The sequence below is a fragment of the Garra rufa genome, chromosome 5, assembly GCF_049309525.1.
Source record: "Garra rufa chromosome 5, GarRuf1.0, whole genome shotgun sequence".
In the NCBI taxonomy this organism is placed as follows: domain Eukaryota; kingdom Metazoa; phylum Chordata; class Actinopteri; order Cypriniformes; family Cyprinidae; genus Garra; species Garra rufa.
In genome coordinates this window covers 57,606,160-57,627,794 of record NC_133365.1, presented here as the reverse complement: position 1 = coordinate 57,627,794, position 21,635 = coordinate 57,606,160, and the positions used below count along the sequence as shown (strand labels likewise).

At 35.9% G+C, this 21,635-nt stretch overlaps 1 pseudogene; it reads right to left on the bottom strand.

The window, feature by feature from the left end:
- Positions 1 to 1,734: 1,734 nt before the first annotated feature.
- LOC141334964 (cytosolic phospholipase A2 gamma-like) lies at positions 1,735 to 20,608 on the bottom strand (annotated as a pseudogene).
- Positions 20,609 to 21,635: the final 1,027 nt, after the last annotated feature.

Sequence of the window (21,635 nt, the reverse complement as noted above, 5' to 3'; positions counted from 1 at the left end):
ATACATCAATGGAAAGCTTATTTATTCAGCTTTATTATGTATGAACTGACCCTTATGACATGGTTTTGTGGTCCCGGGTCACATATGGTGTTAACATAACAATAAGCAAATAAAAAAATATTGAAATGGGTTAACAGCAATATCAATGTCAATATCCAAAAACAATGCAGTGGTGTGTGAATACAGTGAAAGTGTAAACTCCTTCACACTTTCAGTACTCAAACACACCGCTTTTACTGTCACCGAACTTTACTGTGGGAACCAGGCACTTCTCAATGTCCTCGCCTTAGAACCAAAATGATTGACTTGGTCTCAGAGAATGGGTTCTCAGAAGTCTATATTTTGTAAATATGGGCCTTGGAAAAGGCTATATGTGACCCTGGATCACAAAACCAGTCTTAAGTACAGACATATTAATAGCCAAAAATACATTGTATAGGTCCAAATGATCAAAATCATTAGGATATTAAGTAAAGATCATGTCCCATGAAGATTTTTTTTTTTTTAAATGCCTGCCGTAAATATATCTAAACTTAATTTTAGATTAGTAATATGCATTGCTAAGAGCTTGATTTGGACAATTTTAAAGGCAATTTTTCTACTTTTTTTTTTTTTTTTTTGCACCGTCAGATTGCAGATTTTCAAATAGTTGTCCATTAATGGAAATCTTATTTATTCATCTTTCAGATTATGTATACATCGCAAATGTCTTTTTTTTTTTTTTTTTTTTTTTTTTTTTTAATGACACTTATGACTTGGTTTGTGCTCCTGGGTCACATATAAGTTTCTTGTTCGTTGACTGCAGTAGTTAGTTCCTTGCATTCACTTTGCATGTTAGAGCTGTTTCTGGCTCTGAGACAACTGCTTGGCATTTTCCTGGGGGAAAAAAACACTCCTCACTAAATGAAAGCTTAAAGTGGAGGCCTGATTATTTCAGGGAACTTTGAGGAGGGTGTGCTCACTCATTTTTGCAACTCAACATGTTTTCACAATCTCATTTCCCTGAATAATTATGACATGCTTCTTTAGTAATTGATTGAGCATATTTACTGAAACTTCATATCTCTAGTGAATTCTGAGTAATGGGTTATTGCCGAATTTGTTCATTTTTAGAGGAGGTGTTCTCATTTATGATGAGTTATTTCTGCAGGGCCTACAACATTCCTCTCCAATGAATCTTTACAGGAATATCATATTACAATGGTGGGACTCGCACATCAATATGTTTTATGGCTCATTTATTAATGATTATCTGTTTATTGATTAATAAAATTCAAGCCTGAAGGAACAGACTGAAACGTATGGAATAAATAAAAAAGAAATAAAATGAATGAAAAAAGATAATAGTGACTTTTTGTCTCAAAATTCTGACTTTTTCCCCCAGAATTGTGAGATATAAACTTGCAGTTGCGAGGTACAAAATCCAGTTCTGAGGAGAAAAAAAGACATGTTCACAGTATTGATTTATAAAAGTTTATATTTCACAATTCTGACTTAATTTCTCAGAATTGCAAGTTTATATCTCAGAAATTCTGACTTTTATGTTCGGAGAAAAAAAGTCACAATTGTGAGAAGTCGCAGTAACCTTATTTTTATTTTATTGTATTTTTTTATTCCATGGCATAAACAGGCTTCCATTGAAACATGCAGAAACATTAAACAAAAAATGTTGAACATTGTCATTAATTGAAATAAAAAAATGCAAACAGTAAGGACTCATTTCAGAACATTTCATCAGTCGTGTCTTTTCTGCCTAATCGCCGCACGAATCTCCTCCAGCAGTTTCTCTCTGTTGTTTGAGATGTTTTTTCCAGCAACCTCCATAAGATCAGTGATCATCTCAGCGCTGTAAGGACCTTGAAAGGTCTTATAATTTTTCCTCCAGGTCTCAATATGATCTGATGAAACAGAAACACACTTACATTAAAACACAGCTGATAGTTTAGGTTAATTTAGCTAAACAATCTTAACTTGCCTCCACAGTTGACCACATTAAACAGAGGGATGTGAATCACGGTTGGAACGTTGTGGCCTTTGAACACATAGAAGTCCTTTGGTTTTTTTCTGGTCTTCGCTGGGAATGTTGACTTCCGGGAAGGGGATCCTTAGGTCTTCACACCGCTTGTAGGTTTCGGTCACTGTCTGCATTGGAAAAATATAGCAGTATAACTTCATTAAAAGGGCTAGAAAAACATTTCCATTCAAATTAATTTGTTGTTATTTATTGAAATCATTAGTGGGGGAAAAAAATTATTTGTAGTATTTAAATAATGTTAAAGACAAGTAAACTGTCAGTAATAATGCAAGAACAAATTACAAGCAACCACACAAATAAATGCATTAGAACAAAGATGCAATCTGAAATAATCAGTGCTTTAAGCAGCACTGGGTTAATTGTAATTAACAAATTGTAACGTTTTAGATTAGGCAACTTTTTTTACCTTGTTTATTTTAAACTTTCCAGTAAATGTACCATATTGATTTATTAAAAAAAAAAAAAAAGCATAGAGAAAATTATTTGACATCAACATCATGAAATGCATTAAAAATTACATTTACACCAGGGTTTCCCAAACTGAATGGGTTTGTGACTTGATAGAAAAAAAAAGTTAATCAAGCCTATTCAGTCATAAAAATGTAAAATAAAATAAAAATACTTTTTAAAAACAAAAACCATAAAAAAAGAGAGCTGTGAACTGTCTTTTTCAATTATTAAAATATTATCAGATTTCCTACAAGGTGCTTAAAGTGCTTGAATTTAACTTTTTGAAATTTAAGGCATGGAAAAAGCTTGAAAGTAGTAATATTCCCGAAGAGGATTTTTAAGCTTTTTGTGAAATTTGGATTACCTCATTAATCTGTTGTTTGTTCTCTTAATATTTAAGGAGAGAACTTGCTTTCCAAAGTCAAACAGGCTTTGTTATGATTTTCAAGGGTGTAGATTTTTCACACTTGGACTTTTGTCACCAAATTTGAATGCTTTTATGATTGCTGGTCGATGTTTAACTGTAAATAAAGGCCAAAATGAAAACATTTAACTTTTATTAGAGTATGATATTGAATTAATACCGCGAAAGGATCGCCATCACTGAAATCGAGGGAAATGATAAGATCAATGTTTCTTTCTTCTCTCAGCACTGAGAAGTAGGGTGAGTTCAGCAACAGTCCTGCATCTTCATAGTCTCTCGTCTCACTTTTCAGAAGAGCAGGAGGCAGTGTTTTATCTGGAGGGTCACAGCATCAAATGAGTGTGTTTGTTGTATTATTCTCATTTAATTTCTTGATGATAACAGGTCTGTTCTCACCTCCCATTTTGTGAAGGAAGTTATAAGTCCTGCCCCAGATCCACCAAGCCATGCATATACAAATGCGTGTCCAGATCTGAACATCTAAAATACAGCACAGTGTTAAATTTAGTTTCTGATGAAGTTTTTATGTGTATTGTTTTTTAGTTGACTTTAAAGTAGGGCTGTGTAATTACTCAAATTTTAGTTTTAATTTCGGCTTTCATGATTATACAAACATTATCAAGACAAGCGTGAAGTGTGTTAATTTTACAATTCTTTAGGAATGTTTTGAAGCATCAAAGTTCTTGGTGAACAGACTTTTTAAACAAAATGACAGAAATCTCTTTTTCATTTCAAAAATCTTCAGTGCCATCGGTCTGTTAAAACCTTTAACAGACTTTATTGCTTAATTTATTGAATGTTAGAGTAAAACATTTCTGGGTTTATGTATTAAGGGGAGACACTGCAGGTAAAAACACTGTTTTTTCAGACAAGTGGAAAGAAAACACCCAGAAGACACTGTTAAGTGTTTATCTATTTGCGTCAATAGATTTCAATTACAATACATATTTTTAAAGGCCGTTCTCAGTTTTCCAAACTTTACATTTTTATTCCTGTCTATATCCTGAAGGTTTTTACAGAGGGATTTATTCAGATATGCTTTGCTTGTTTTTTTTTTACAACATTTTATTCCCCACAAAATTGTAAAAAAAAAAAAACAGTTTTTTTCTTAATTATGGCGTGACAAAATGAGATATCCAAAATCCTCTCTGTAAAAACATTTGACTCTAATATGTCAGAAAAAAAAAACAAGAAAAACTGACTTCATCCAGTCTTTAGATTTTTTTTGTGCTAGAAATGTATGCGTATTAGCGCATATTTCGTCATATAATGCCTGATTTGCATATTTAAACCTAACATTTTAGAAAACTTGTAATACAAAAAATGTTTGCAATTATCAATGTAATTAATCAACTTGGTAAGTAAGGTGATAACTATTAGTTAATTTTTTTTACCTATTCACCTGCAGTGTCTCGCCTTAATATGGCTAGGAAATCAAAAAGAAGTACAATATACAAATCAACCGTACAGACAATTCAACCTACCGTAACGCTCCGAATGAAACAAATGACTCAAATGAGTACATACTTCCTCAGTGTATTTAGCAAGATCACTTTTTTCTCCTGGAAAAATCAGGTGACATTTGCCTCCATCGAGCTCTGTGAATGAGAGAAATGTACATTATTGATTTCGGGTTTTAATATAATTCTAGTTTGTTTGTCCTTTAGTTCTTTTTTGTTGGCCAAAACAGATATTTTTGCATGTTGCCTCAGTGCAGTGTTGGGGAAAGTTACTTTTAAAAGTAATGCATTGTAATATTGAGTTACTCCCTAAAACGTAATTAATTACGTTACTTAGTTACTTTTAATGGAAAGTAATGTTTCGTTACTTTTGCGTTACTTTTTAAGTCTGGGCAGGGCTTGCTTGCTTGTTTTTAATATAAACAGTTCTATTTTTGTCAAATGTAAAAGCCTTTTTACAGCAAAAGCCTCAGGCTTAGAGAAAAGTAAATTGACGTCTGTACAGTAGACCACAGAAGAACAAATGTCAACTCTTCAAGAAAAAAAAGGAAAACAAATGTTAGATTATCTTGAGTAATTTTTGCTTATTAGTATGGATGAATTGGATCATCGAAGGTTAATAAAATGGGATTAAATACATAAAGGATATTTGTTTTATTTAACATTTAATTATTGCAGGTTTGCATTGAATTTCACAGTTTTTATTCATTTTGAGGAATACTGTTTCTGTTTTTTTAGTGAGTGAGATGAATTAATGCATGTTCACATTTATTCTAGAACTAAAGTAACATCTTACTCACAATTTCTCTCAACATGGGGACAGGAGAGCTTTTAATCAATAAATGAGAGGAAAACGTAACTGGCGTTACTTATTTGAAAAAGTAACTCAGATATTTTCTTGTCAATTAAAAAGTAATGCGTTACTTTACTAGTTACTTAAAAGTCACATTATTACGTAACTTGCGTTACTTGTAATACGTTACCCCCAACACTGACCACAATAAAAAGATATTAAAAATAAACTACAAATAACTAAATTTCTCTAAATGAATTCTCGCAGACTTCTAGCTCACCTTTCAGTGTTTTTCTGATGGATTGATCAAGATCAAAACAATCTTTGTTGTTCAAAACCGCAAGATTAACATCCACAAGATGCATGAGCACCTGGTAACACTTGTATACCGGCGGGTCATTCGGATCTTTGGAAGAAAATACACATTGAACAAACATAAGCACAATGCAAAAAGTCTTGAATGTAAGCTTTGCAACCTCAAATTCATCATTCAACAGCAGTGGTCCACTACATTTCCTAATCAAAATGTATATTTTTACTCCAATACATTTCCCTGAAGCATATTCGTTACTTACTACAAAATAGTCAGACGTCAGGATTTCAGTCGGAACTGAAAGATGTAAAATCACATCTGTGAGAAAAAAGTTTTTTTTTTTCTTATTTTTGCAAAACTGGATGAAAAAAAAAGTTTTTACAAAAGTTTTGCATTCTATCTAGAAAATGTTTGCTCACAAAAAGATTGCCTTTCCTTCAAAGAAATTTTGCATTTGCATAGAAATTTAGTTACCTCTTTATTTCCAAACACAAAGTTTAGAAACTCATAATTCATAATTGTGAGATAAAACTAGATACAAGTTTGTATCTCGCAATTCTGATTCTTTTCAGGAAATTCTGGCTTTTTTCCCCCCAGAATTGCAAGATACAAACTCGATTCTGAATCTTTTTTTCTCTGAATTGGGTGCAACTGTGAGAAATAAAGTCAGATTTGCAATATAAACTCATAATTCAGACTTTTATCTCAGAAATGGATAAAATAAACTCGCAATTGTGAAAAAAAAAGGCATTTACTGATACTTTTACTTTCAATATGTAACAGATGTTATATTTATTAATTAATTTCACTCAAAATCTCCCTTTGTTATTATCATTTGTTATATTTCTTTCATTATTTTGCATTCTGGAATTTCATTTATACTTCAAATATTGATTTCTATTAATTGAGATGTCATATTTCTATGGTTACACGGTCATTTTTCAGTTTTGTTTAATACGGTGCGTGGCCCCTTTAAGATTCTTTGCGATGTTCTTTCATGTTCCGGTTCTGGTTGCTCTCCTTCAGTTCGCGGTAAATGCGCCTGAAGAGAGGTGGGTTGTACTGACGCTCTGTCAGAAAAGTTTGAAATGAGTTTTTTTTAATGTAGTATAACATGTAATTTGTTCTGAAATGCACTTTAATCGTATTCAAACATGTATGAAGTTTGTGTGAATTATGTTATGAGTTAAAGCATGTATTGTTGGAGCGAATTCATGAATGTAAGCATGAGTGTGCAAGCTCTGTTGGCTAAAATAATGCCTTTTGCTAACAGGCTGATTGAGAGAAGGCCAGACTCGAGCTTGCAGTGATTTTTTTTCATTTTTATTCATACAGGTATGTTCACTTTCATGTTTCTGTTTATATTGTTTTTAATTTGTGTAAAATGCTTTATTTTTTTTTGAAATGTTAAACAATATTGAGTTGTTTATTTGAGAAACTCAAATATGTGAAATGAGAAAAATGTTGTTCAGTTCGCGGTAAATGCGCCTGAAGAGAGGCTGATTGAGAGAAGGCCAGACTCGAGCTTGCAGTGATTTTTTTTCATTTTTATTCATACAGAATTAAAATCCGGCCTGTGAAATTTCTGTTGTCCGGTCTCCTTCAATGTCAACACACACAACGCAGAGTTCCAATAGAGACCGGTCACATTGGTGCCGTGACTTTTGTTTGATGCAAGTCATCGTGGATCCTCATCGATCAACGTCAGCTTGGTCGCCGGGGTTTGCTGCATTCTGGAACGTCCAAATTCTGCCTGTATTTGTGCCAAAGGAAACACAGGTTGGACATTAGACTGTATATAATTCAAAAAAGGTTGAAACTTCATATTTACAGAAAAAAAAAAGACTTAGAAAACGTTTCATTTGAAAAAGAAGAATTTTTGTTTAATAATCTGATTTGTGTATTACTTTTAGGTGTGTACACATGTGAACAGTTTTTTTTCTGTGGTCATTATCTGTTTTAATTTATTTTTGTTGATCTGTGAAACTCAAGATGTCACAAAATAGTGAGAAGACAAGTTACTCCTCTAATGATGGGTTTGAATTGGGTTTTGCTAGGGGGCGTATATTTGGTGAACTTGAACAGACACCACTCAGAAGGACAGTTAATATTGGCTCTCCTGATTTCTGTTCTACCCGTAATCCCGGTAGAGTACATACTACTGAATCAGAAAAGTGCGAAGGTGCTGCTTCAGACAGCCGAGAACACAGTAATGCCGATTTGAGTAGTTTAATCACACAGCTTGCTCAACAAATAGGGCAGTCAATATCTGATCAGCTGAAGAAAAGCAGTGATAAAAAAGAGTGTCCTGACATTCAAACGCAGAGCATAGGGACCAGCCAGGTTCTCATGGGGTCACCTTCTCTTAATTTGACCGGCATGAAGTTTGTGATGAAGCCTGATGTTAAGGCGCCTCCCTGTTTCAGAGGGGATGGATCTGACAAATTATCAGTACACGAATGGGAAGAACTCATGGATGTTTATATGAGAAAGAAAGGTGTTCCTTTAGCCGATCAAGCGGATGAGATCATGTCGAACTTAATGGGAAGAGCCAAAGATGTAATTAAGATAGCACTACGCAGCAATCCATCGCTGAAGCCTAAAACAAACCCAAGAATTGTCACAGACATACTCAAACAACACTTCAGTGAATTGACATATTCATCTATGCCGCTTGCTGACTTTTATGGTACTTTACCTGTAGCAGGAGAGAATGCAATGGAATATTGGATTCGGCTCAACAAAGCTGTTGATGTTGCTGACGAGGGTTTGAGAAGGCAGGGTAGAAGTATTGAAGATCCTACTCGTGAGGTGACACAAATGTTTGTTAAACATTGCCCTGACCAGTCTCTGTCTGCTATCTTGAGGTTCAAGTCTGCTGATAGGTGGACAGCGGCTGAAATACAAGAACGTCTTGATGAGTATCAAGCTGAGAAAAGAGCACAAATGAAGGTGCAGTCTAATCGTTCTGCCTTTGCGAAGCCTGTTGCTGCTAATGCCCAAATGTTGAATTTGGATGATGGAACACCTGGAAACGAGCTGAAAGTTTCAACAGGTCGCAGTGAGTTGCCAGTTACACCATCAGGTCAGACAGGTGACAGCTGCACTCAGTCTCTTATCAGTTTGCTCGATCGTGTGCTGAAACAAAGCATGCAAACCCCCTCTGTACCTGTAGATTCATTTAGGTATGGGAATGTGAGCAGGAAGTTTTGCAAAGTGTGCAGAGGCATGGACCACTCTACAGTTGCACATTGTAGAAGAGACGGTTTATGCTTGTTTTGTTTCGAACATGGACACAGGAAAAGAGAGTGCCCGAAGTGGAGTAGTCATGACAGCCTAGAGGCATACAACTCTCCACGAGGAGCTGGTCCTTTAAACCATTAGACCCACATTTGGAGAGGGGATGTGTGGGTGATGATCAAACCCTCATAAGTGATCTGGAGCTGCAGTATGAGAATGTATGCCATACAGCACTTGATGGTACTTGCGTGATATACGCACAAAATATGCAGACAATAAAGACTTTTGATGAGCTTTTCTATACTTCTGTGATTTTAAATGGCCAGTTCCACATGAGAGGAATGCTTGACACTGGCTCCATGTCTTGTACCCTCAGTGAGATAGCTGAACAAAAGTTGTTAGCTGAAAATGTTGTCTTGGACAAAAAATCACTACCTGAGAATATCATTCTTGTCGGTGTTGGGGGTAGGACCGCACAGCCAAAATGTTTGTACGAAGTTAGTATGAAAGTGTATGGCATCAGCTGTCAAGTTCCAGTTCTCGTTGTTCCAGGACAACATGATGATTTAATTCTTGGCTCCAACTTGATTAAACATGTTGTGAACAGAATGAAGAACACAGATGAGTATTGGGAATTCATATCGCAACGTGCTACACAGTTATCACCGGACGGTGAACACTTTTTGGATGTTATGTCTAATCTCACACGCTGGCGACATGATGAGATCCCTAGCAAAATCGGAACAGTTAAGCTCCATCATGCTGTCACTCTTGCTGCTAACCAAGAGCATTTAGTGTGGGGAAGACTGCCCAGCAACACTCCATTGTCCCTTGGGAGCACCATTCTCGTTGAACCCACTGCTTCCAAGACTATGCCAAGAAACATCATGGTAGCTCGTGTGATAACATCTATGTGGGGTGATAGGTGGGTACCTATGAAGATAACCAATTTGTCTGACCAACCTGTCACGTTAAGAAAGAATCGGAAATTGGCAGATGTTTCACCTTGTCTGGCTGTGGAAGATTTCCCAGTTTTCCAGGGCACTGGAAAGCTAAAGGAAGGTAGTTCAGAGGTGGAAGTTGCCCCAAATTGTGCTTCAGATTTGAGATTGCAAGATGTTGGGTTAAGCGAAATTGACATCAGTCACTGCAAAGTTACTGAAGCATCCAAAGAGAAACTTGTGCAGTTGTTGGTGAATTACAATGATGTGTTCTCTAAACATCCCTTAGACTGTGGTGAGGCTAAGGAATTTGAACATCGCATCCGACTTACAGATGAGAGGCCATTCCGGTTGCCATATCGGAGGATCCCTCCTGCTCACTACCAGAAGTTGCGCGAGGTGTTAACTGAAATGGAGGAGCAAGAGATAATAAGAAAATCTGTAAGCGAATATGCATCGCCATTAGTACTTGTGTGGAAAAAGGATGGAAGCCTCCGCATTTGTACAGACTTCAGGTGGCTTAATGCGAGAACACTCAAAGATGCTCACCCACTCCCCCATCAGTCAGACTGCCTTGCTGCTTTAGGAGGTAACAATTTCTTCAGCACTTTGGACTTAACCTCTGGATTCTATAATCTGCCTATGCATGAACAAGACAAAAAATACACTGCTTTCATTACTCCTATGGGACTACATGAGTATAACCGCATGCCACAAGGCTTGTGCAACAGTCCAGCTTCATTCATGCGGATGATGCTTAGCATTTTTGGAGATATGAACTTTACCAGCTTACTGTGCTATTTGGACGATTTACTTGTGTTTGCGCCCACAGAACAAGAGGCCTTGAGCAGGCTTGAAATGGTTTTTCAGCGGCTTAGGTTACATCATTTGAAACTGAGTCCCAAAAAGTGTCATTTCTTGCGTGATTCAGTTAAGTTCTTGGGTCATACTATTTCTGGCCATGGAGTTTCCGTGGACTTCACGAAGGTGGATGTTATATCCAAAATGTCCAAAATGCAACTTATGGAGGAAGATGGTTGCACTCCATCAGCACGAAGAATCAAGTCATTTTTAGGAATGATTTTCTATTATCAACACTTTATTCCTAATTGTTCTTCAATTGCCAAGCCTCTCTTTGCTCTGACTGCGGGTCAGAAGAGACGGAGTAAAGCGAAAATTAGGAAGCCTGTGGGCACGTTTAGGAAGTTGAATCCAAATGATTGGACAGAAGAATGTGATATTGCTTTCAATACACTCAAGGAGAGGTTGCTGAACTGTGCTGTGCTTGCGCATCCTGATTTCTCCAGGCCTTTGATTCTTTCAATTGACGCGTCTCTGGATGGCTTAGGTGCTGTGCTATCCCAAGTTCCGGCAGGGGAAGAAATAGCTCGGCCAATTGCCTTCGCCAGTAAGACCCTAACCGTGTCACAGAAGAAGTACCCTGCACACAGGCTCGAGTTTTTGGCTTTGAAGTGGAGTGTGTGCGAAAAGTTCAGTCACTGGCTCAAGGGGCACACCTTCATAGTTTGGACTGACAACAATCCACTTACGCACATTATGACTAAGCCGAAACTCGATGCCTGTGAACAAAGGTGGGTTTCAAAATTAGCCCCTTATTCTTTTGACATAAAACATATTGCAGGAGTCAAGAACATTGTGGCTGATGCCTTAAGCAGAGATCCATTTGCAAGATCAATTAGTCATAGGCTCATGAATGAGAGTTACAACCGCTTACTTACCGAAGCTGATGCTGTAGGAGAAGAAGGGATACAGGATGTGTTTCGTCTGAAGGTTGATTGCCACAAGATAAGTGATCAGGTGGGATGTCAATCGAGCTGTCATGTGCAGTCATGTGATCCAGTTGCCGTCAAGACACTTTGCCATGTCCAAGATGACTGGGAAATGGCGACAGTGACACGAGCAGTTCAGCTGGTGCAGTCAGTTCAGCAGATTGCAGACATAAGCCATGGTGAACAACCTCTGCCTATGTTCTCTCATGACGAGTTGGAAAGAAGTCAAGAGCTCGACCTTACCATTTCCAAGGTTCTCCCTTTCGTGCTTCGTAAAAGACGCCCTTCAAGAAGAGAGAGGGAAAAACTCGACTATAGAGCTTTAGCCCTTGTCAAGCAATGGGATCACTTAAAAGTGTGTGATGGGATTCTGTACAGGGTGACTAAGGAACCTATAAGCAGACAAAAAAGACATCAGTATGTTCTGCCTCAGAGCATGGTAGAAAAAGCTTTACATGGCCTTCACGATCTTGCTGGTCACCAAGGACAGGCTAGAACAGTTCACTTGGCAAGACAGCGCTTCTTCTGGCCCAAGATGGAGCGTGAGATCAGAGAATATGTGAAGTGTTGCAGGCGGTGCATTCTGGCAAAAACACCTGAGCCAGCTGCTCGAGCTCCACTCGAAAGTATTCAGACTTCTGCACCTATGGAGTTGGTTTGTCTTGACTTTTGGAGTGCAGAAGATAACAAACAGCGTTCAGTTGATGTGTTGGTCCTGACGGATCATTTTACTAAACTTGCACACGCCTTTCCTTGCATCAATCAGACGGCTAAGCAAGTTGCTCGGAAGATATGGGACCATGTGTTCTGTGTGTATGGGTTTCCTGAGCGGATCCATACGGATCAAGGAACAAATTTTGAGAGTGAGCTCATTGCTGAACTGCTTGCACTTTCTGGGGTCTCCAAATCTCGTACAACGGCCTATCATCCTATGGGAAATGGCATCACAGAGCGGTTCAACCGAACATTAGGAAGTATGCTTCGCTCCTTGCCTCTGAGATCTAAGGATAAGTGGCCACAACAAATTCAGACTCTGACCTTCGCTTACAACTCAACAATACATGAGACGACAGGTTACGCACCTTTCCAACTCATGTTTGGCCGTGTCCCACGATTACCTGTGGACATAATGTTCAAGCAAGTATCAAAGGATCCAGTGATTGTTGATTATAGCAGTTATGTCGCCACTTTAATGTCTCATCTTCACGAAGCAGCTGAAATTGCTCAAAAACATGCTGTACAAGAACAGAGGAAACAGACCAAGATGTATAACCGCAAGATCAAGGGAGTACATTTGAACAATGGAGATAGAGTGCTCATTGCCAATAAAGGAGAAAGAGGAAAAAGGAAGTTGGCAGATAGATGGGAACCTACTGTGTACACCATTGTGGATAATGAACCCCAGACACACATATACAAAGTGAAGGATGACAAAGGACACATTAAAGTGGTACATCGAAACATGCTCTTAGATATCAGTTTCTTACCGGTGACATGTCCTGAGGATGACACATGTGGATCAACGGTTGCCGATTGCTCGAACGATTCTGAGTGTGAGAGCCAATCAACAAATTCCACTGATTCCTTGGAGGATGAAGATCTTGAAAACGAAGCGCATTCATTAGTATTGAGTGAAGATGTTTCAAAGAGTTCAGAAAGTTTTGATGTACAAATGGAACAGGATACAGAGGAAAGTGATGATACTTACTGTGTTAATTCTGGTCAAGACAGCCAAAACCGGATGCTCCCTGAAAAAACATTGAGCACAGGAACTTCTAATTGTGACAATGTAATGGCAACATTCGACTTTACTAATTCAGGTATTGTTAACTCCGACTTACCTGTACGTGATGATGTGTCAATGCCAGGTCCTGAACAAGCGCAAGGCACTATTACAACACGGGCTGGTAGAGTGGTAAAACAAGTCAACCGTCTGATTGAGACCATGGCTCAAAAGCCATTTAAAATGCCAAGTTTGTCAAACAGGTTCCAGGAAAAGTCACAGTCCCTTTTAAGCCTATTCTAATATCCGTGATTGGGTAGGAAGTTTATTTTCTATTCCTTTTTGGGATAAATTTTCATTGCCATGTGATATGAGAATAATGTGAATGAGGATTTGTTGCAAAGGTTAAGTGTGGTATGGTGTATTTGGCAACATACTTTACTAAGAGGTTTTGAGGCCTGATCACCCTCAAATTTCTCTGTATCTGTCAAGACAGATAGCTTTTATTGCTGTAACTGTGAAATTTTTGCATTGTGATTCTTTAGTAAGTCCTCTTTATGCACATGCATAATTTTGGTGAAATTAGGGGAGGTGAATGTAACAGATGTTATATTTATTAATTAATTTCACTCAAAATCTCCCTTTGTTATTATCATTTGTTATATTTCTTTCATTATTTTGCATTCTGGAATTTCATTTATACTTCAAATATTGATTTCTATTAATTGAGATGTCATATTTCTATGGTTACACGGTCATTTTTCAGTTTTGTTTAATACGGTGCGTGGCCCCTTTAAGATTCTTTGCGATGTTCTTTCATGTTCCGGTTCTGGTTGCTCTCCTTCAGTTCGCGGTAAATGCGCCTGAAGAGAGGTGGGTTGTACTGACGCTCTGTCAGAAAAGTTTGAAATGAGTTTTTTTTAATGTAGTATAACATGTAATTTGTTCTGAAATGCACTTTAATCGTATTCAAACATGTATGAAGTTTGTGTGAATTATGTTATGAGTTAAAGCATGTATTGTTGGAGCGAATTCATGAATGTAAGCATGAGTGTGCAAGCTCTGTTGGCTAAAATAATGCCTTTTGCTAACAGGCTGATTGAGAGAAGGCCAGACTCGAGCTTGCAGTGATTTTTTTTCATTTTTATTCATACAGGTATGTTCACTTTCATGTTTCTGTTTATATTGTTTTTAATTTGTGTAAAATGCTTTATTTTTTTTTGAAATGTTAAACAATATTGAGTTGTTTATTTGAGAAACTCAAATATGTGAAATGAGAAAAATGTTGTTCAGTTCGCGGTAAATGCGCCTGAAGAGAGGCTGATTGAGAGAAGGCCAGACTCGAGCTTGCAGTGATTTTTTTTCATTTTTATTCATACAGAATTAAAATCCGGCCTGTGAAATTTCTGTTGTCCGGTCTCCTTCAATGTCAACACACACAACGCAGAGTTCCAATAGAGACCGGTCACAAATACTTAGACTTTTACTCAAGCAATATTCCAAACAGTGACTTCAACTTCTAACAAAGTCATTTTCTGGTAACATATCTGTATTTTTACTTAAGTATAGCTTTTAGGTTCTTCATACTCCACTGTTCAACAGACACTCAATATTGTCCAAATACTTTGATAAAGCTAAAATAAATTTGATAATTCTCATGATCTATTCAGTAACATTTTATATTTATTAATCTTTGTTTATGTTAGTAAAATTACAACTGTTAATTAGGCTATTAGCTCAGGGCAGATTAGTTGCATCTGTTAATATATTAATATAATAATATTATTATTTTTTTATTAGAATAATGTATCAGCAAATGTTGCAGGAAAAACTAAGATTGATAACATTGTTATTTGGAAAAGGAATTTAAAAAGTGTTAAAGGTTATTAACAGTCTTTATACGGTGCCTTGCAGAAGTATTCATACCCCTTCATTTTTTTCACATTTTGTTTTGTTGCAGCATTATGTTAAACTGCTTTAAATTAGTTTTTCCCCACATCAATTTACACTCCATGCCAGATTTGCAAATTTTACAAATTTACTAAAAAATAAAACACTGAAATAAGTAGATAAGTATTCATACCCTTAACTCAAGTCTTTTTGGGTCTGATCTGACAAGCTTTGCACATCTGCATTTGGCAATTATGTCATTCTTTGCTACCCTGGAAATCCAGAGGTCTCGCGAGAGCACAATTTGAATTGTCTCTGCAAAAAAAAAAAAAAAATTTTGCTTTGCCATTATGGAGTAGGGAGTGTAGATGGATGTGGGGAAAAAAGTAATTTAAAGTAGTTTAACATAAGGCAGCAACATAACAAAATGTGAAAAAAAAAAAGAAGGGGTATGAATAATTTTGCAAGGCACTGTAACCAAATGAAAGATTATCACAATTAGAACTCATCTTTTATTTGTCACCTTTATAAGGAAACATGTACATCAGTGACAAACACAAATAAAACTTAGTAATAAATAAAAGCAGCAATGCAAAGAAAAGCTTTACCTTTCTTCATTTCCTCAAACATCTCCAATTCTATTACAGGTGTTAAACAGTGAAAGAAATCTGGGGGGACATATCAAATGCAATCAGAGTTCACATGATGATAAAGTGACTGTCATCTTTAAGCAGAACTAAATCTTTGGATGTAGCTTTACTGTTTATTAGTTCCCAGAGGAATTTCTTAATCTCCTCTTCATCAGCTAAAGCGCTGCCACACAGAGCTGCAGAAAACACAGTTAAGTTTTCAGTGAACATATCACTTTTAAAACAAAATGTACAAAAAGTATAGCCTTTAAATTGTTCAGCATAAATGATCTCTTCTTTAATTATTTTTTTAGTGTATTTTAGTGTATTGAGAAGTGTTATGTTCAAAAACAATGTGCAATGTGCTAATTGTAATGATGTTTATATTTTAGCTTTGACACACTATAAGTTCAGTGTATACTGATCAAATATAAATAAACTCTCTTAACAGAGTTTGTTACCTTGCAGGTAGAGCATGTCCATTTCAGGCTGAGTTTTTTTCTTAGAGCCCTTGTCAAACTTGCTGCCGAAGCTGGAGGTTTCCACAAACGCTCCAATGAGGGAATAACCTGCTTCATAAGGACTGATCTCAAACCAGGGGTCTGCAGACAGAAAACAAGACCACAAAACAGCTGACTTGAGCATAGTCACAGTCTTTCTCTTATATACACCAACACAGACCTTCTTCCTCTTTCTCCTTTTTAAACTGCTTGTCGATCACTGTGTAGATGGGAAACGGGTCTTTGCTGAGATGGTCCCAATGATCTGTGAGTGTGAGTTCGTCAATCTGTAGAGAAAAAAATATATGTATTCAGGGCCGCTGCTGGCCAAATGGGTGCCCTAAGCAGAAATTTACTTTTGTGCCCCCTCCCCCAAATATTACGGAAGTAAAAAAAAAAAACACCTACTATAGGGGCCAAAATAGAACTTTATTTAAATAAAAGTAAATACATAAATAAATTGTATCATTTATAAATTACAATTGTAGCTCTACAGCAAAAAATACAAACTAAAATTACACTTTAAATAAAACATTTCAAAATGTGAAATCTTAATAAAATAAACAATAATAAACTGAAATAAAATCAACACTGTCATCTGCTGGAGCTTTCCAAAGTTCAAAATTTACAATAAAGCAGACTTTGACAATAAAGCAGACAAGGGTTATGATGTCCACATATTTTTGTTGAGGAAATGATAGGAAAGATTTTGTGGATATTTTAAATGTTTGGTCAATATTACACAAGGAATTCGATCATCATGTAAGTGTAACAACTGCATTTACCAGGCCTTTGGTGCCCTTTTCAGGCATTTTTATTAAAATTGTAATGTGAACTGTTAATTTTGTATTAGATTATGTATTTTAACACTGTTATTTAATGACACCATACGGTCATTATTAATCAATAATCATAATTGCTTCTGTGTTTTAATACAATGCATTTTAAGTCACCGTGTTTACTTAGATCTGCTTGGGCTATTCATATTAAGAAAGATGCGTTCGTCGTGAAATTATTACCGACATTAAAACACATTATTAACGTCGACAGAATAAAATAAAGTTTCACAGGATTATGAACGCACCTGAAAGTGATGCACGTGGGCTTCATCTTGGGCTTTTTTTTTCTTTCGTTTCTCGGCGCCGGACTTTTGATGTCTTTTTCCAGGACCAGGCATATTGTCCATCAATTATTATCATAATTTTTGGCCAAATAGGCAGCCGTAAACAGAGGTGAGGGCGCGTCATCACGTGTTCTTACTAGCCTACTCTGCGTTCACCGTAAAATGCAATATATACGTTTATATTTTTATATTTTTGTTTATTTGTATATGTATATTATTAATTTATTATTATAATATATAAAAACGATTTTTTTTTTTTGAGCAGCTGGGATGGTGCCCCCCTGGGAGTTGGTGCCCTACGCAGACTGCGTACTCTGCGTATAGGGAGCGGCGGTACTGTATGTATTTATTTATTTATGTATCTACCTATATTAGTCAAGGCTGCATTTGATGTTTTCCAGATCACCACACTGGTGGAAACATTTGAGGATGAACATCACTGTTGTTGGATGTAATAATGAACATAGCAGTCGTCATTTACTCCAGAACATTATTAATGTTACTTTCAGTTTTGAAAGGAAGGAGCCGATCCTGATCTACATATGCATCTATGTTCGTTCCTGATGCAGCTTCACCCACAGCAGAAGTGAGTTATAAGGGTTTTTATGCATCTTTGTAAATGGCCTTTCTTAATAATGTGCTAGTTGGAAAGTTTCACCGCTAAATGTGGCTAAACACGACTAAATGCAGCTAAAGTAAACATTAGGATTCATCATCCCACGGCAGAGAGGGGCGGGGCAAGCAGAGCTCATTTGCATTTAAAGGGACCCTACTATAAAAACAGTTTTTGCAGAGCTGATTTTGACAAGGTAAAGGGGTGTTTTTTTTACATTACTATTGAGAATTTTTTACCAAAGTATATTAAAGACTTTTCATTAAGACCCTAAAGAATCTGATGAGGCATCTGATGACCTCTTTTTAAAAAAAATTCCGTAATAAAATTAATTGAAGAAAAGTAGATTTTTGTTAGTAAGCCTACTTTGTTAGTTCTATTTTATTTCTAATGTTTTCAAGGCACAGAGCACTTTATGTTGTTAAAGTTATTCTATTGTAAGAAGGTCGTGTAATGTTTAGTCATTTATTTTATTATAAAAGAAGAAAATACATTGAGGAAAAGATTTTTGTTAGTATAACTCTACTATGTTATTTACAGGAACTCGTTTTATACCTTCTTCAAGACACAAAGCACTTTATTTTGTTATTTTGTTGTAAGAAAATCCTGTAATGTTTAATAATATATTTTATAATTAAATGCAAAATTCAGAGTCTGCAAAAATTGGCAGAATTGGCAGGTCAAACTTACTGAAAAAAAATCAGAAATCAGAATCAACCAAGAAAGTTGCAATCGGTGCATTGCTAATATAAAATGTATAATTGCTATATAAAAGCTAGTTACAGTATGTCACAAAAGTGAGTACACCCCTCACACCTCTCATTTCAACAACCATTTTAGTATATCTTCTCAAGGGACATTTCTTGTAGGTTGTGAAAACTCGAATTTCGAGTTGGCTGGAATGTAGCATTAGTAACTGCCAACAGCTCACTGAAATACTTGATTCTGATTGGCTTGTTGTGACATTCCTAAAGTCAGTTACCATAACTGGTCCTTTTTTAAGTCCTTCTGGGAAGTTATACATACTTTTCATAAAGTAAAGTGAACGTAAAGTGAATTGCTATGATTACATTGTTAGTTTAGTAATATAATCCAATACATCACACATTTTAGGTAATGTAATCACACTACTTTTTGACTCAATTTGGTTTAAATGGGAAAATTTTATTATCTATTTGCAATATATTTACTATCAATATAATACATCTATTGCGTCTGCCTCTCCATGCTCCCCCAACTTGGAAACTCAGGTTGCTGAAAAGGGGCGGAGCTACATAAAGTCTATAGCAGGTAGATTTGTAGACTGTGTTTACTGTAGATCATGCAGTATTATAAGTATTATAAATACTTACTGACCTCTTTCACGTATCTTGTGATGACTACAGCGGCCCAGACATCAGTCAAGCTGAAGAAGTCTTTCCCATGGTAATATTTGGTAAGTTTGACATATACGTCTTTCCAGCTAACTTTAGGGCCACTGAGTCTCTCGATGATTTTGTCTTTCACAGTCTGTAGTTTGGTGGACCAGTCTGGTTCTTGGTATAAGGAGGCCATGCACCTTCAGAGAAGAACATACTGCTGTCATTTTTGACATTCAACCCAATTCAATCTCTCTGTGTTTGTTGTTTCTCAGGGTTCATACCAGGTGGATCCAGAGACTCCGCTCAGATAAAGCATGCAGTCGAGAAGACCCGCTTTATCAAGCTCAACCAGCGATCCCAGCAAACCCACCATGCTCTTTGTCCTCCTCCAGAACCCAGTAATGCAATGTTCGGCACATCTGTCTGAAATGCACAAGCTTGATTTAGCATTCATAAGCAACCACCAACTGTTGGTCAATTCCAGAAGAAATGGTAGATGGATAATTAAAGTATAAGATGTTTGACCTGACTGCAGTGTATCTTGAGTTTCTGCAGGCTTTGAAAAACCGTTTCTCTTCTACTGACTACAAACTCCTCCTCATCCATGTTTAGAGAGTGTGCAATTCTCACCTCACCACTGCATTAGCCACAAAGACAAACAAACAGACGGATAGACTAGTGCTGTATTTAACATCACTTCTGTTTCAGGGCCATAAACACTAGACATTGGGAACAAATCCCCCTCCTAATAATTTACTTTATTTATTTATAAATTGGACTATATTTTGTTTGTTAAGTTTGTATCTTGCAATTCTGAGGGAAAAAATATCTAAATTGTGGCTGAACTGGGAGAACAAAAAGTCAGAGTTGCAAGATCATATCTCAGTTCTCAGATTAAAAAAAAAAATCACAATCGGTAAAAAAAAAATCTGAATTGCAAGTTTATTTCTCACAGTTTTGAGAAAAAACGTCAGAACTGGGAGGAAAATTACAAGATATAAAATTGCTATTGTGAGAAAAATATGTGCATGTTTTTGCAAAATATGGCACTTAGATTATTAATTTAATTCATAACTAAATGTAACGAGACAATAACATGGGTATATAAATACGATTTATATGCACATTTTAAAAAAATGGCTTTACAAAAACCTTACTAATCCTTCTTTTCTATTTCATGTTTTTGTCTTTATTACCATAAAACATTTAAATCTTTATTTAGTTTCATAGTTTTCATTTGGCTGTATATAAAGTGCAAATCTTCCATTGTTCTTAAAATGTGAGCAAGATTACAAACCTTTCCTGAAGTTTGGGTGCACTCATCTGTAAAGCAACAGAGATAAAATTAAAAGTAAAATCTGTCATTGAAAAAATGAAATCTTTTGATAAATTCTTAAAGAATTACACACGTCTTACTTCAAATGTCAATTATTAAGCACTGTTTTTTTATAGTGTAGTCTCTAGTTTGCAGGTTATATTAATCACATTAATCAATTTAATTAGAGTTAAATTCATTAATACTAATATTATTGTCTATAAATGTAATGACATTAAGCGTTTTAGTTACCCTGTTTTTAAAAGCTTTAAACCATACACTCACCGTTTTTGTGTAGTCTTGAAAATCCTGAGTTTCAGCAATAACAACAACAACCGTTGTGTCTCGTATCAGGTGGAAAATCTTTTATAGTTACTCTGGAACCATATGCGGGGGTGAAGGTGATGAACATGAACGAAAAACAAAAAAAACTGGTAACTGGATGAGAGGAGGAGTGAAACTCCATGTGGGAACTTACTGTTAATTGTTAAACAGGTTAGGCTTGCACAGATTAAATCATATTTTATCTCTGATTTTGTTTTTTTACTTTTATTTTCCCAGGGTTTAACTTTAACTTTAAATAAACAGATTTCAGATTTTGTCTTCAGGTCACATTAAAGCTTGTTTTCTTGGAAATGTGTTACCTTTATGCATTCGTTTATTTCAGCTGCGTTACACTTTTATGTCTCGATTTTATTTTTATGTTTGTTTCAGACTTTCAGTTTTAAAAAGTCCATCAGAAAAATATGCTGTTATTGCATATTGTTATTGTTTAAAACCATGATAATCATAACAATCATACAAATTTTTTATTTGTAAAAATAAAATGCAGTTTGTGATTTGACAATTTTTATTTTCACTGCAATCGCGAGTCGAAGCTGCAAATCTTTAAATGAAAAGGTAAACATGAAAAAGAAAATGCAAATCCAGTTTTTAAAAATCTTTTTACTTATACTTACGCAATAATAGTGACACAATTCAAATCAAAATGTTTTTTTATTTTAGTTTTCATTTTCAAAAGTCTTGTATGCAAAT